Below are 11,100 nucleotides of genomic sequence, written 5' to 3'. Positions count from 1 at the left end.
CTCAGTTTCCTCTCTGTGCAAGGACCATGGCATTGATGATTTACAGGACAACACGTGAAATACAGCCTTTCCTGGAAACAACCGAACGGCAGAGCATTAATCCGACCGGAGGAGAAAAAGCACACGTCGTTAGGGCTGCCGTTTTCCCTCACTCGATTTCAGCCGGGTTCCACCGAGCTGGGACAGAATGAATGCGAGTCGTTAACTGCGTCCGCTGAGTAACGGCTTCCATAGAGGTTTAAATTCGGAGGCAGCAGCAGAGAGCCTACATGGCGTCCAGCGCGGCCCCCTCAGCCAATCCCGAACCGAACGGAGCGTTAATCATTGTGCATTGATCACTAATTACAATTCGCGAAATTCCGAAAGCTCTCGATTCACAATACAGCAGTCGGCTGTGTGAAACACATACCGATTACTGACTTCAGGAGAACCATGAAAAAGTGCACAAGAAACTGCCAGCTCTCTAGAGTCGCCAGGGAGAAGGTTCTCACCCCAGCGAATACTCATACGCCTGTTTTTCCCCCCCCCTCCTCTGAATTCCACCGGCTTGTTTTTGATGGTGATTTTTATTCTGCAGAGATGCGCTAAACGCACAATAGCTACAGGTCTCGCGCATCGACAGCAGCTCACGGCACACAGCTACTGGTGCATCAGAATTTCATAGAACCAGAAAAACACTGTTGAATTCGCTTTTTTTTTTTTTTTGCACGGGGCGAAATGCTGTATTTAAATGGGCCAGTGGATTAATTGGAGCCGGGATTGACAGTGGCGCACGCACAGAGAGCCGTGTAAATTGCAGCTCTTGACGTGCGATGTGGGGTCGGGGGGTTTAATGAGGAAAGCCACTGCAGGTGAAAGATACCCCAGCTGTGACCTGCAGTAACCCCCTGTCACAGGACCAATCATTACGACCTCAAGAAAACCACGTGCCAGTAATTTATTCTCCTGGAAATGAAACAGTGAATAGGAACGACAGGACACGTGAAAGGCGAATGTCTTTTGAAATGTCACCGTACCCATTTCCCCTCTACTGTTATGCATCCTGTCATTAAAATGCAATGACTTATTTTCCCATGCGCAGTTTCCTGAAGATTTTTCATTCTCTTGTGCTAACAAGTGTCAGAGCTTCAGTTTCAAGCTGCGATGTTTTGAACAAAAAAAAAAATAAACCTGAACTGAGAGGTCTAGGAGTGGAGCTGCTTGCTCTAAAAGTATACCACACTGTAACCGTGATTAAAACAAGACGCTAAGCGGGGAGACCATGTGACACAGCCCAAAGAGTGACAGGCTTTGGATCCATGTAAAAAAATCCCTGTCATGGCTTTTTTCCCCTCTCTGCTTTCCTTTTGTCTGAATAAATAGGAAAAAACACATATGGAGGGGTGCACTGTCTGTCTGCCTAAGGTATGATTGTAGTTAATTACCAGAGTATATGACAGGCAAGGGGCCCTGTCCTCTTCCCCGAGTGAAATAATTTAATTGGTGGGATTTCCCACCCGCTTATTAGATGTGTGACCTACTTTTCCAGTAACCTGTTCAAATTCCTAACCTGACTCTCACAACCAGGTCACACCCTCCCCCCCCCCCCCCCCACCCGTCCCAGGGAATGCAGGAGCAAATTAAGTGTCTTCTTTATAAATGGCGGAAGGAGCTTCATTTTAGTAGGTACCTTCCAACAACCACAAAAGCCTCCTTACTGTCTCCTTATCTGTAGTTCCGCAGTTGCACCAAACACAGTGTTCTGCCAGCAGCACAGTCTACTAGTTTTCATTACTTCAGATGAGAAGGATTTGTCCTTTGAATTTACTCGACTCCAGATTGCATCCAAAATGGCAGCTCTCGTCGGGTTCCTCAGAAGCATTAGCGTCAATAGCGGTCCCGTTAGCCGCGAGCCTCACGGGTCCTGCCGCCCGCCGCACGGTCCGTCCCAAACCTCACAGAGGCACACGCAGGGGCCGGGTGCGACGCCTCCGCAGGCCGAAACTCTGGCCCGACCCACCGAGGGGTCTTCAACCAGGCCTGATCAACACCGTTTAAATCAGCCCACCTGGACCACGGGGGGACAGAGAGAGAGAGAGAGAGGGGGGCGCTCCAAACGGCCCGTCAGAGATTCATCATTCCAACGCCCACGTGCACTCACCTAAATGAGTCCACAAACACCCCTCTCTTCCTCTTCTGCGTTAAACAGCCATGGTGCAGAGGCAGGCCGGGAGAGCACAGTGCCGTGAAGAGGGAGCACGGCTCCATCGCAGCTGGCTGTGGAAACAGATGTCCAGTGCGTGGTTATGCTTGGAAGCCAAAAGGGGAGGATTACATTTGTACGGTCAGTTTTTATAGGTACAGGTGCTTAATACACACAGGTCCTGTATCTGGCTTTTTCAGTCTTCTTATGAGGAGGCCATATTGGACTACATCACTCCTGCACACATACCCCCTCCTACCTAACCTGTGCCACTCTCACACCCACCTATACCTGCACTTATACCCAGACCCAACCATTACAATACCTACTAATACTCAAACTCAACCATGCCCTCATTCAGCTTGGCTCAGACCTACAGCCACCCAACAAGCACCGACCTAATCTCACCCACAACCACCCCAACACTCAACGAAACCACACCCACTCCTACAGCTACACCCAGCCACTTGCACACTGAAAACTGTGCCACTTGACTTCATGCCTACACCCTTTTCACCGCCTCACCTGTTTGTCTGACCGTGTGATATAGCGAAATTATTCCGGTAGCAAGTGAATTTTACATTTGCATGAATAGCCTGTGTTACACAGTAACATACTCCCACTCTCGCAGGACAAGTTCCAGGTGGATGGCAGTATCCACTGGAGGACTCGATAAGACACATGTACCCTGTCTCTCCCAGGCTTCTCTATCCTGGAGAGACGGATCAGAAGCACAGCTCCCCGCCCATAGTAGGCAGGCAGTGTGTGTGTAACAAAGACCCAGCAGGTCTAACCGAGTCCTGCCCTCAGCCTCTCCCCATTCCAGAGCCCTACGCCCCAATGCCCCTCAGCCCTATCATCCAATCACCTCCATCGAGGGGCCAGGCTGATTAGCACAGTGGGGAGAGGAACAATAGAGCTGCTGATTGGATGATTGTGGGCAGCGGGAGATCCAATCAGAGCCTTTGAGTGAGTGCAGGTTGCTGAAGTGGAGTGATGGGCTCTCTGCACTGTCCCCCCCGGGGAATTTTTTTCAGGGGGGAGGACGGGTTCGGTCAAAGACTTGAGCGCACGTTCTGCGTTGCGCAGTTCTAACATGCTCTTTTAAAACGATCGGTCCCTCGAATGGCACACTTGTATTTAATTAAACATCTGTCTGCATCTCCGGGGGGAACGCCGTGTTTCAGCGTTTAATGAGCGATTCGACAAGCAGCGTCTTTACCCAGCAGAAGATTCTGAGCAAATTCTCCCGTAAGACTCCTGTGGAATTCTGGGTAAAGGCTCCGGTGGAATGCTGGGTAAAGAATCATGTGTAATTCTAGGTAAAGATCAACATGACCGACCTGGATCTGTCACTGCTTTACGACTTAGATGTTCAAATACCCACAACCCTTGACAATGGGAATAAACAACTGAAGATAAACATACAGAGGCTTAACTCTGTTTGGCTGTGCAGCTTCATATGAAGAGAAGGCTATACCAAGCCTTTCCAAAACATCTTTTCATTTCCCATGTCTTCTACTCCTTATAAAAACTGTTTTAATACTACATTCATAATGCAGCTGATGGTACGCAAAGGTAGGTGTGTGTAGGTCTGTATGAGAAGAATTTAAAAAAACTACACAACCCACAGACAGCATACCCCTCTATCAATCTGCAGTCTGAGCTCGAGTCATTCGCTTCCATTTATTTTCTTCTGGGAGTGAAAATCGGCCTTATGACTACAGAAACATTCTAATAAATGAGCGGCAACAGCCACAAAGACCGAGAGGCCGCCGCACACTCCATCACAGCCCGTTTACCGCACGCGTGCGGCCGCGCTCCCCAACAGCCATCAGTCTGGGCTGATTATGTCATCGTGGGGGAAATTGCATACCCTCTGTCACTCCCCCACCACACCCCCTGGTCTCTCTGTTGTTGCCTTTGATCCCCCCACCCCAACCCCCCATCCCCCCCACCCCCCCCACCCCACCCGCCACCCCCCACCCCCCACCGCACTAACCAGCAGTAATATTCCTGTTTATCCACACAGAATGCCATCTGCATATCCGCCCTGTTCCACAGGCAATCACATTACAGTCCCACCACAATAAATCACTGACAAACTGTTTATTAAACAAAAAGGCCTTGATTGAATTATTAATGACAGAGATTAATCTCGGGGCCCGGCGTGTTCCGCAGAGCGCAGCCCCGGGGCCCATGGGGTTATGGGTAATTTTGGCTTATGGCTTTTCATATGCACTGCCGGGGCGCCGTTAGACGGAAGGTGACATGAAATAGAGTCACTAACGACCCCCTGTCAGGAACCCGCATCTCACCGGATTTAATTTGCAAATGGGAGCATTCTGGGAAACCGAATGAAAGGAAATCGGTTCTCATCCCACTGCAAGTGAAAGAAATGGCTTCCTCTGCATTCTCATTGAACCTGAGCATTCACGGTGCTCCTTTGCATTGGCCTATGAATTTTCAAAAGGACGAATGAGGAGGCAACAGTCACAAAATAATTGGTTAATGGCCTGAAAAAGTGTGGCTCATGGAACGGGTGAATATTATGGTGCTCTGGCAGCATCAAAATAATCAGTCAAGGTGACAGCGAGAGAGAGATTTCAAGCAAATTTACTTAATGCATCGCCTCTGGTGGATGTTTGGAAGTCAGAAGGTGGCAGGTGCAAATCCTGAGTGGGCCATGTACTGGTGGATTTAGCTATACTGTATCATTTTCTGAGACTGCAATGGTGTGTGGGAAGAGACACAAAATGAGAATTAATATTGAGGAAATAAACATGTGCTTGCCTTCAACAGTCTGGCATGCTGTCCACAATAAGTAGGGCAAGCTAAAAGATACAGGGCGCAGCTGCCGTTCCCTGGAACAACGTAAATCCAGAGGCTTTAATGCCATTAATTCCTGAATAGATGGAATACGGGAAAAATAAGCCGTCCAAAATTTCCTGGAAAAGGGATAACCTTTGCGGAGTGTATTGTTCTGGAAATACATGACGATATTAGGATTTGAGAACTTCTGGGAGCTAGAATGGTTTTTTGTCAGATTCATTCAGACAAAATCTGCGCCCTGTGACAGGTTTAATCCAGTATAGTATGAGTTCTGGGCCTTGGGGCAGGTTTGGACTGATTTTGTTTTGACTGAGTTCTGTGCACAAGGGGAAAAAGGAAAAAAAAAGGAAGACTTAGCCCTCTTTGTGGTTAACTACCACATATATATTGCCCAATCCTCTCGCACTATTCCAAACCTTTCAGTTTTTTTAGATTCTTTGTGCCTTCTATGAACACTAAAAACTAAAAAGACAAAACATGATATTTTTATGAAGTATGACTTGTAGTATACGCTATTCGTATAGTACCCTCTGTTGTTCCTCTCTTTGGGGTGTCTGGCTGTATTGTTGTTTTGCCTTGGGTGGCTCAGAGGGAGGTTTGTTAGTAGTGGGTTGGGAGGATATGATGGAAAGTCATAAGCAGGTGAAGGTATAGACTTTCTTCTCCACTTTAATATTTGTTTCATGTTTCTTTTATCCATCTGCATTAAATGTGTTCCCTTCTTTACACACTGGGGGACACCCACATTCTCTCATCTCCACCCCTAATCTCGCACAAACAAACACCAAGCTAACGCAAAACGTTTCAGGAACACAGGGGAAGGTTCCAGTTAGATTGCCACATGCTTCTGAGATAACAATACGATGAAAACCTTCAGGTTCTCATCATGAAGTGTTTACTGTGTAGAATAAGTTCTGCTGAAGTCACAAAAACACTTTCAGGCATGTTGTGTGCAAATATATTGGCAACTTCTCCGGATGGTTATCATTAAGTCACGAAAAAACATCATGAATGTGCGTCAACAACTTTTTAAGGATGTTCCAAATCTAGCTACCGAAATATCAGACTCCTTAGCATGAATGACCATCCGCAGTGTAAATTATTTTTTACCAGGGATTTTTTTTTTTTTTTAAGTTTAGTATTGGTCTTCGACTGACTGCATGTTCCTTGTGACTTAAAATAAATGTTCTAGAGACACTGAGGAAAGTGTTTAAGTGTCCAACCAGAGTTTTAAATTACATTATGGAAACGTTCTTAGAACCATAAATTATTAGCTGGAAACTCAGTCTTGTGTATCAAAACACAAATAAAATCCAAATAGGGCACCATTTGTTTAATCTCTCCTTTGCTCTCTCTGGCACAAATATCTATGAAACCCATGGCAGCAGCCAGGACATTTCTGTCCACTAAAGTTGTGGAAATCGCCACCGGTAGTCTATGAATCCGTGTCTCATTATTCCATCTGTTAATCCGGGAAAGTCTGTCCCAGTACTGAACTGTGATTTCTTTCCTGTCTCTTTCATAATAGCAGCAGTAAACATGTCTGCTGTCTCATTCCAACGGGTTGGAACTGGGGCAGAAATCAGAGGGCACAATTCAAAAAGCACAAAAAACTTTACGCGAACGTCTTAAAAACAGAAACAGGACCGAGCCAAACGCTCAGTTGCAAAAAAACACCGCAGGCGTGGCAAGAGGGCGATAACGTGCAGCCTCTATACCGCGGCCAATTATTATACACTTTAACCGTTTTCAATATGTTACACCGCTTCCAAGCGAGCGGGGCAAACACCTCCCTGAGGAGGGCTTCAGAAAGCAGCGGAGAGCGAACTTCCTGTTCAATGGATGAAACGTTTAAAAATGTAACGTAACACTCCCCCCCCCCCCCATTTAACAGTCCCCCGTCCTCAGGCCCAGCGCCCTCCTTCCTCTGCGCTCCCGCTCTGTGAGATCGGGGCTCCCTGTCGGAGAGCACTGCAGGGCCGTTCGCTCTGATGTGAAAATGCGCCGCTCCACCGAGACCGATGCAGTCGGTAATGAAACGGTAATTCAGGCCCGGGGGAGGGGGGGGGGGCAGGAGAGGCGGTGGGAGAGAGCAGGCCCCCGGGGTTCTACAGCCCCCCCACAGCCTATCAGGAGGCAGGGATCCGCCCGTCGCGCGGCGTCTGATCCGGATGGTTCCGTCGTGGCATTTTAGTCTGCTTGGACACCCCTCGTATTCATCTTCATATGTTCGGCAAAGATGAATAAGCAAAATCGCTTCTGGCCTAGAAGCTCTAAAAATGACTCCAGTAACCACATATAAAACCGAAAAGGGCCAAAACCTGATTTCCTATAATCCACACCTTAAAATAAAACGTCAGCCTACTCGTAAATGAAGCACCCTTTCGACAGTGAGCGTATTGATACTAAATGTGCAGTATGATTTAATTACACACTGAAGACGGGCTGAGCACTGTGCTCTGCTGTCTGATTAGGGAGTCCCAGCATCCAGGAAACTGGAACAGAGGAACAGAGGGGACGCCATCCAGCATTTACCGGCCCCTCCTGGGACCAAATTAAGGCTGATAAAACAAAGTTAGACCGGAAAAACTCAACGGCGGCCATTCGGAGCCTCTCGGAGCGGCTGTTTACGGTCACCCCGGAGACCCCGCTCTCTCCGTTCCGCCCGCCCGCGCCTCGGCAAACAAAACAAACAGCAATCGCAGCCCGTTTTTGGGCCCCGCTCCGCCTCTCCATACGAGCGGGGAGGGGGGGGGGCCTGCAGGGAGGGGGGGGCCAGCACCGCAGCCTGTGCGCTCCAAACGCTGAGAGGGCCATATTTATTTTCACTTAAAACAAAAAAAACAAAAAAAAAAAAAAAAGCAAACCGCAATCATATGCCTTTCTCTCTCAGCTTTCGTTCAGCCCCGTCTTTGGGGACAGAGAAGAATTGTGTACTTCTTTGTTTTTTTAATGGTTTTTTACCGGCTCGGGTTTCTCTGCCTCCACAAAATTATTAAATTACTGCATTAAGGCAAATTACTGTATCCTGCAAATTACTGTATTAGGTGAACTAGCGTGTAAGATATGACTAGTCTATTAGGTACATTCCCAGAGAAGTACATTTGCGTGTCAGGTGGATAAATGTAGATACGGGTGTGTGTGTGTGTGTGTGTGTGTGTGTGTGTGTATGATGGGGTCTCGTGGGTCCCCCTCTGGGTAAATTTACACTGAAACTAATGATCTGTTCATTCACCCTGTCCAACCGCAAGCACCTCTCCTGCAAAATTACAATCTTTATGGATAATGAATTTCTCATTTCTCTTACTTCGGGGGGGAACCACGGCCCAGAGGTAACAGTGTTTGTGCCGCACACGGATGCCTCGGCAGAGGCAACCCCACAGCGTTTACACGCCGATGTTCCAGACTGCCAGAATTCTCTTCCTGTGCTGCAGTGGGTAAGGACTGCCGGTTTCTCTCCTCTCTCTCCCTTTTTACGTTTTAATGCTGCAAATAAAACAACTTGTCTCCGATGACTCGGGGAGAGAGCCAATGTCCTACTTAGATAGTCCCAGTCCTATTTAGGCAAAGCAGAACGGAGTTCTGGCAATAATTTCTAACGGCACTTCCGACAAGAGAAAAAAAAAACCCCAAAATCCCTGTGTTTATTTTCCATTCATCTTCCTCAGGAACTGTGACATCATTCTCTGCCTATTGGCCTGTTTTGTGACTTCGGACAAGCAATCCAACCAAATTATTACAGAAGCAATTCTGGACAGTCACAAATCACATTGATTATTTGAGTTCACATCTATAATTATGATCAGAGTACGCAATAAACCCATATTAACCCTGAAAACCGTATCCATAACTAGAAGCATAAAAGTATCTGAACTCAAGCTGCAGTTAATTACCTGGTCGCAACGCAACAATAACTGCAAAAACGACCTTGAACGATAGCGGTGGCTACCACTGGATTCACTAACAGAAGGGCACACGTGCTGTGGTTGAATAAAAGAAATGGGTTCTCAGGTGTGGCTTCCAGGAAACGGATAAGATTGCAATCGTGGCTCATTGTTCATGTTTACTACAGGCATCCTCAGGGTTTCCAGGCTAAGGTGATGAATGAATCCTCCCTTACTCAAAATGTGATTTCTGCACACAGCCACTATATTGTAATGATAATTCTATATACTAAACCTCTACAGACATCTCCACAGTCTGAGTGGATTTATGCAGGCTACAGCAATTGAGAATCACCACTCCAATATCCCAGACATTTTTGTTAGCTCTCTGGCACTGTTGATCCTGCACCTCTCGCTTTGATGATTTGAATTTCATAAGAATCTCATGACATGAAATTGCTGCTAATAAACACAATACCAAAGAAAGATGAGACTCACCTCTTTTCCAATGTCAAAATGGAAGGCTTCAGTCCCCTCTCCAGGATTTCCCCTCTACAGGTACACTTCACCTGTAGCCATAACGTATCGTACAGGTGGTGCACTGCTCCCTGCCATCCACCACCAACAATAAATTCATTATTATTTATGGCATAATCTGCATCGGTTACAAAAACATTGCCCTGAAAAAATATCAGTCAGTGTCTCTAAGGGAACATAAAGCCAGTAACTGGCTAGGAGTGGGGGATTTTTCAGGATCGGAGTTAGACGAGTGCAGAGAGTCAGATTTGAACTGTGTGCGGGACAGTGCGGAAATGAGACGGCACAGAGCTACTCAGCCCTGCAGTCAGCAGTATCAGACCCTGCAGGCCTAGTTTTAGAGTATCCCTCTCTCCTCACAGTCCCGTGGTCCCACTCCCCCCCATCCTCTGATTACACACGGGACAGAAAGGCCCTCCACCAGGGCCCATGAAGTGCCCGTTTCCTGTGAGGGAACACACGCGAAAACGCACACGCGCAATCCCAGTCATGAGTGAGGCACGGACACCGCAGCACGGATCTGGGAGATAGACTGCAGTAGCGTTTGGAGAGCCTGCGGCTGTTCTGAGATCAAACGACCACTCAAAAATAGCAGAATAAGAGCTGAAAAGGGAAGGTGGAAGTATCCGCAGCGTTATTACGTGGTCCTCACTAGTGAACACAAAGTAATGGGCCTGTAGCTCCCTGATGAGCTGGGATATTATGCTGGTAATGCTACAGGGCTGAAAGAGAGGAGGGCAAATCTGTACTAAACTGAGCACATTTTGTTACTCTGACCCCAACTCAATCTCTCTCTCAATTATCACACACACACACACACATCACACGAATCACAGACACACCTCATTTGCATATCATGCTAATCACACACACAGACACACACACACCACACTAATCATACACACATATTACAATCATTATACACACATGCATATTATACTCACATATCACATACAGACACACATATAACACACACCTATACGTATTTCACCTGCATATTGTACTAATCACACACACACACACAGTTGAGTCACTTTAGCAGATGCTTTTCCACAAAGCTGCTCTCTCTGCGCAGAGCAGCTGTCACTGCGGGTGAAGCCGTCTCAGAGGAGCGGCCAGGCTTGGAGTCCGATTGGCTGGGGTCGAGGAGGTCATTATGCTGGAGATGGAGACCACTGATTGCAGGCCGCACGCTCGAGAGCTTCGGATAAAAACGAGAAGTGAGACGGGTCAGTAATTGTCACATCTGCAGGGTTCACCCGAGGGCTTCTGAGGAGAGAGCGATCGGCGGGGACAGTGCCGTTCGCAAGACAGCATACGACTCTCTCTCTCTCTCTCTCTCTCTCTCTCTCAGACACACACGCATACTCTCACACACACATGCGCGCACACACACACAAACACACACACTCACACAAGCACACTGTTCCCCCATCTGAGTCCATCAGATCACCCTCCACAGATATTCACTGTGCTCTTGCTGAGCGGAAGTGTTTGTGGCTGAGAGGAATCACTGCCAAGCAGAGATGAGGCTGTGAATGCTGCCAGTCAGGCAGGTGTGGGATGGAGTCAGGGATTCTCACTTATTGATCTTCCCCCTTTTCTGTCACTTCAACAGATTTACAGCATTACATCCTTTTTTTTAAATTTCTCCTTAATTTAGAA

At 47.4% G+C, this 11,100-nt stretch overlaps 1 protein-coding gene across 4 annotated transcripts in view; it reads right to left on the bottom strand.

Annotated features, from left to right (window-relative positions):
• Positions 1–524: 524 nt before the first annotated feature.
• The window catches only part of cpo (carboxypeptidase O), a 104,805-nt gene continuing 94,229 nt past the window's right edge, over positions 525–11,100 (bottom strand). For all 4 annotated transcript variants that reach the window (XM_064310664.1, XM_064310665.1, XM_064310663.1 and 1 more), the window contains 3 exons: positions 9,397–9,506; positions 2,141–2,256; positions 525–2,047 (listed from right to left, as the gene is read on the bottom strand). The gene's annotated coding sequence lies outside the window, so the exon portion shown is untranslated. The remainder of the gene's footprint in view (positions 2,048–2,140; positions 2,257–9,396; positions 9,507–11,100) is intronic.

Source organism: Anguilla rostrata, chromosome 15, assembly GCF_018555375.3.
Source record: "Anguilla rostrata isolate EN2019 chromosome 15, ASM1855537v3, whole genome shotgun sequence".
Lineage (NCBI taxonomy): Eukaryota > Metazoa > Chordata > Actinopteri > Anguilliformes > Anguillidae > Anguilla > Anguilla rostrata.
The sequence above is the reverse complement of the archived record's forward strand: the minus strand, read 5'-3'. Positions and strand labels throughout refer to the sequence as shown.